Raw genomic sequence first — 5,658 nt, forward strand, 5'->3', positions numbered from 1 at the left:
AAATACCCCTTTACTGTCGTTTTGACGCTAGTGAGCTCTTTTTCTCTGTGATTCCTCTGCTTTATGTCTTGAACCTCTGTTTTCCTGACTTATTCACTGAAATGCATTAGCTAACATGAGTAACAAAATTAAATAGACTTATATAATTGTTATAAACATCTAATTTATTATAATGGCTGGGTTGCCTCCCAGCAAGCGCTTTTTTACTGTCTTTAGCTGGACTTTACTGAGCTTTTAATTTAGTTTCAGTTTTGAGCATTCTTGCTCAACAATACCTTCAAGATAATGTTTGATTCTCTGTCCATTAAGAATGAACCTTTTGTCAGAATCAACATCTTGAAGCTCTACATAATGGTGACACACTTGTAATCACATATGGTCCCTTCCACCGAGATTTCAATTTCCCAGGGAACAATCTGAGCCTAGAGTTAAACAGCAGAACCTTCTGTACTGGCTCAAAGACTCTAGATGACAGCTTTCTGTCATGCCATCTTTTTGCTTTCTCCTTGTAAATTTTAGCATTTTCGAAAGCATTGAGTCTGAACTCCTCCAGCTCATTCAACTGGAATAATCTCTTTTCTCCAGTTACCGTAGCATTAAGGTTTAGGAACCTGGTTGCCCAGTAGGCCTTGTGTTCCAGTTCTACTGGCAGATGACAGGCTTTTCCATACACAAGCTTATATGGAGAGGTCCTTATCGGAGTCTTGAATGCATTTCTGTATGCCCACAGAGCATCATCCAGGCTTCTTGCCCAATCCCTTCTACGGGTACTTACAGTCCGTTCCATAATTCGTTTTAGTTCTCTATTCGAGACTTCAGCCTGCCCATTAATCTATGGATGATATGGTGTGGCCACTTTATGGTTAATTCCATATCGGACCAGAGCAGAGTCAAGCTGTTTATTGCAGAAATGAGTGCCTCCATCACTGATCAGTATCCTAGGGACACCGAACCTACTGAAGACATGCTTTTGGTGGAATTTCATCATGTCTTAGTATCATTAGTGAGTGTTGCAATTGCCTCTACCCATTTAGATACATAGTCTACTGCCACCAGAATATAAGTGTTTGAATGTGATGGTGGGAAAGGCCCCATGAAGTCAATACCCCATACATCAAATAGCTCAATCTCTAAGATTCCTTGCTGAGGTATGGCATAACCGTGAGGCAGATTACCAGCTCTCTAGCAACTGTCACAGTTACGTACAAACTCTCGAGAATCTCTATAGAGAGTTAGCCAGTAGAAGCCACATTGGAGGTCCCTTGTGGTTGTTCGCTCACCTCCGAAATGTCCTCCATATTGTGATCCATGGCAATGCCATAGGATCTTCTGTGCCTATTCTCTAGGCACACATCTACGAATTACTCCGTCTGCACACCTCTTAAAGAGATATGGTTCATCCCACAAGTAGTACTTTGCATCAGAAATCAATTTTTTTGTTTGCTGCTTACTGTATTCTTTGAGTATGAATCTCACAGCTTTATAGTTTGCAATGTCTGCAAACCATGGTACTTCCTGAATGGCAAAGAGTTGCTCATCCAGGAAGGTTTCAGAAATCTCAGTAGGAGGGAGGGACGCTCCTACTACTGGTTCTATCTGGGACAGGTGATCAGCTACTTGGTTTTTTGTCCCTTTTCTGTCTCTTATTTCTATATCAAACTCTTGCAGAAGCAACACCCATCTTATGAGTCTAGGTTTTGAATCCTGCTTTGTGAGGAGATATTTTAGAGCAGCATGGTCAGTGTACACAATCACTTTTGATCATGCTAAATAAGATCTAAACTTGTCAATGGCATAAACCACTGCAAGCAACTCCTTTTCTGTGGTTATGTAATTCTTTCGCGCGTTATTTAAAACACAGCTAGCATAATAAATGACATGTAGAAGCTTGTCATGCCTCTGTCCTAATACTGCACCAATGGCATGGTCATTAGTATCACACATTAGTTCAAATGGTAATATCCAGTCTGGTGCAAAAATGACTAGTGATGTGACCAGCTTAGCTTTCAGAGTTTCAAATGCCTGTAGACACTCTGTGTCAAAGACAAATGGCGTGTCAGCAGCTAGCAGATTGCTCAGAGTTTTTGCAATTTTTGAAAAATCCTTTATAAACCTCCTATAGAATTCTGCATGCCCCAGAAAGCTTCTGATTGCCTTAATATTGGTAGGTGGTGGTAATTTTTCAATTACCTCTACCTTAGCTTGATCCACCTCTATTCCCTTTTTCAATTACCTCTACCATATCAGAGAAAATAGAGAGCATGCACCTCTGAAAGGTTACAGGTGCATTGCACAGGCCAAATGGCATCCTTTTGTAGGCAAATACTCCAGATGGACATGTGAATGCTATTTTTTCTTGGTCCAGAGGATCTACTGCAATTTGGTTGTAACCTGAATAGCCATCCAAAAAGCAATAGTATTCATAGCCTGCTAGTCTCTCTAGCATCTAGTCTATGAATGGTAAAGGAAAATGATCCTTCTTGGTGACTGTATTGAGGCTTCTATAGTCAATACACATACGTGATGCACGAAATTGTGATCACACTTTTCACAACTCCGCACAACTAACCAGCAAGTGCATTGGGTCATCCAAGTAATACCTTACGTGAGTAAGGGTCGATCCCATGGAGATTGTCGGCTTGAAGCAAGCTATGGTCATCTTGTAAATCTTAGTCAGGTGGATTCAAATAGTTATGAGGTTTTGATGATTAAAGGATAAATAAAACATAAAATAAAATAAGATACTTATGTGATTCATTGGTGGAGATTTCAGATAAGCGTTTGGAGATGCTTTGTTGCCTGTAAACCTCTGAACCTCTCAGATGAAAAATATCAGGTACGATCTTTGCACGGCTAATCAACTGTTGGATTTCTTGCCTCGGATGAAAAATACCAAGTACAGCTACTGCACGGCTAATCATCTGTCAGTTCTCACTAGTGTCGGAATAGGATCTCTCTATCTTTTTGCATGCTGTCAGTGCACCCAACATTCGCAAGTTTGAAGCTCGTCACAGTCATTTCTTCCCAGATCTTACTAGGAATACCACAGACAAGGTTTAGACTTTCCGGATCTCAGGAATGCTACCAATTGGTTCTAGCCTATACCACGAAGGTTCTAATCATGGATTTGGATGCTCTGTTGTCAGGAGAGATGATGAAAATGGTGAATTAGAGACCTAAGAAAATATACTCCGGCTATCATCCAATGACTATGTTGAACATCATGTAGACCGCTTGTGGTTGTCAGGCACGCAGATCTTGGCTAAGCGAGTAACGAAGATAGTGGGTGATTGTCACGGGTCACCCCTTCATTCTGTCTTAACTGAATTAAGTACGAGAGTATATTTTGCAGAAGAAGTAGGCGTGAATTGAAAGAAAAATAATAGTACTTGCATTAATTCATGAAGAACAGCAGAGCTCCACACCTTAATCTATGAGGTGTAGAAACTCCACCGTAGAAAATACATAAGAGAAAAGAGGTCTAGGAGTGGCCGTGAGGCCAGCCTCCAAACGTGAACAATGATTCCAAAGATGATAGTCTGATAGTCTCTCGGAATATAATAGTTAAAAAATGCTATTTATACTAACTAGTTACTAGGGTTTACAGAAAATAAGTAACTAAGTGCAGATAGTGCAGAAATCCACTTCCGGGGCCCACTTGGTTTGTGCTTGGGCTGAGCATTGAAGCTTTCATGTGCATAGGCCATTCTTGGAGTTAAGCGCCAGCTTGGGTGCCAGTTTGGGCGTTTAACTCCAGTTCTGGTGCCAGTTCTGGCATTTTACGCCAGAAAAGGGTCTCTGGTGGGCGTTTGAACGCCAGTTTGGGCCATCTAATCTCGGGCAAAGTAGGAACTATTATATATTTCTGGAAAGCGCAAGATGTCTACTTTCCAACACAATTTAGAGCACGCCAATTGGGCTTCTATAGCTCCAGAAAATCCACTTCGAGAGCAGGAGGGTCAGAATCCAACAACATCTGCAGTCCTTTCTCAGCCTCTGAATCAGACTTTTGCTCAGATCACTCAATTTTAGCCAGAAAATACTAAAATTACAGGAAAACACACAAACTCATAGTAAACTCTAGAAATGTGATTTTTGCATAAAAATTAATAAAAATATAATAAAAATTAACTAAAACATACTAAAAACTATGTAAAAATAATGTCGAATAGGGTATAAATTATCCGCTCATCACAACACCAAACTTAAATTGTTGCTTGTCCCTAAGCAACTAAAAACAAAATAGGATAAAAATAAGAGAATATACAATAAATCTCAAGAATATCCATGAAGATTAGTTTCAATTAGATGAGCGGGACTAGTAGCTTTTTGCTTCTGAACAGTTTTGGCATCTCACTTTATCCTTTGAAGTTCAGAATGATTGGCATCCATAGGAACTCAGAATTCAGATAGTGTTATTGATTCTCCTAGTTTAGTATGTTGATTCTTGAACACAGCTACTTTATGAGTCTTGGTTGTGACCCTAAGCATTTTGTTTTCCAATATTACCACCGGATACATAAATGCCACAGACACATAACTGGGTGAACCTTTTCAGATTGTGACTCAACTTTGCTAGAGTCCCCAATTAGAGGTGGCCAGAGTTCTTAAGCACACTCTTTTTGCTTTGGACTACGACTTTAACCACTCAGTCTCAAGCTTTCCACTTGACACCTTCACGCCACAAGCACATGGTTAGGGACAACTTGATTTAGCCGCTTAGGCCAAGATTTTATTCATTTGGGCCCTCCTATCCATTAATGCTCAAAGCCTTGGATCTTTTTTACCCTTGCCTTTTAGTTTAAAGGGTTACTGGCTTTTTCTGCTTGCTTTTTTCTTTTTCTTTCTTTTTTTTCTTTATTTTTTGCCACTTTTTTTTCGCAAGCTTTGTGTTTTTCACTGCTTTTTCTTGCTTCAAGAATCAATTTTATGATTTTTTAGATTATCAATAACATTTCTCCTTTTTTATTATTCTTTCAAGAGCCAAAAATTTTAAGATTCATAAACTTCACTATAAAAAATTTGCACTGTTCAAGCATTCATTCAGAAAATAAAAAGTATTACCACCACATCAAAATAATTAAACTAATTTCAAGATAGAATTCGAAATTCATGTACTTCTTTTTCTTTTTTAGAAAATATTTTTCATTTAAGAAAGGTGAAAGATTCATGGACATTCATAGCTTTAAGACATAGACACTAAACACTAATGATCATGTAATAAAGACAAAAAAATAGACAAAACATAAGGCATAGAAACCGAAAAACAGAAAAATAAGAACAAGGAAATTAAAGAACGGGTCCACCTTAGTGACGGCGGCTAGTTCTTCCTCTTGAAGATCCTATGGAGTGCTTGAGCTCCTCTATGTCTCTTCCTTGCCTTTGTTGCTCCTCTCTCATGGCCTTTTGGTCCTCTCTAATTTCATGGAGGATGATGGAGTGCTCTTGGTGCTCCACTCTTAGTTGCTCTATGTTGGAACTCAAATCTCCTAAAGAGGTGTTGAGTTGCTCCCAATAGTTTTGGGGATCACCTTTTTCTTGGCCACAACTTCATAGAAGTGGTTTTGATGGACTTTTGAGATGAATCTCTCCATCTCCCATGACTCAAAGGTGGAAGCAATTGCCTTCCCTTTCCTCTTTCTAGAGGTTTCTCCAGCC

The sequence above is a fragment of the Arachis ipaensis genome, chromosome B10 (genome assembly GCF_000816755.2).
Source record: "Arachis ipaensis cultivar K30076 chromosome B10, Araip1.1, whole genome shotgun sequence".
Lineage (NCBI taxonomy): Eukaryota > Viridiplantae > Streptophyta > Magnoliopsida > Fabales > Fabaceae > Arachis > Arachis ipaensis.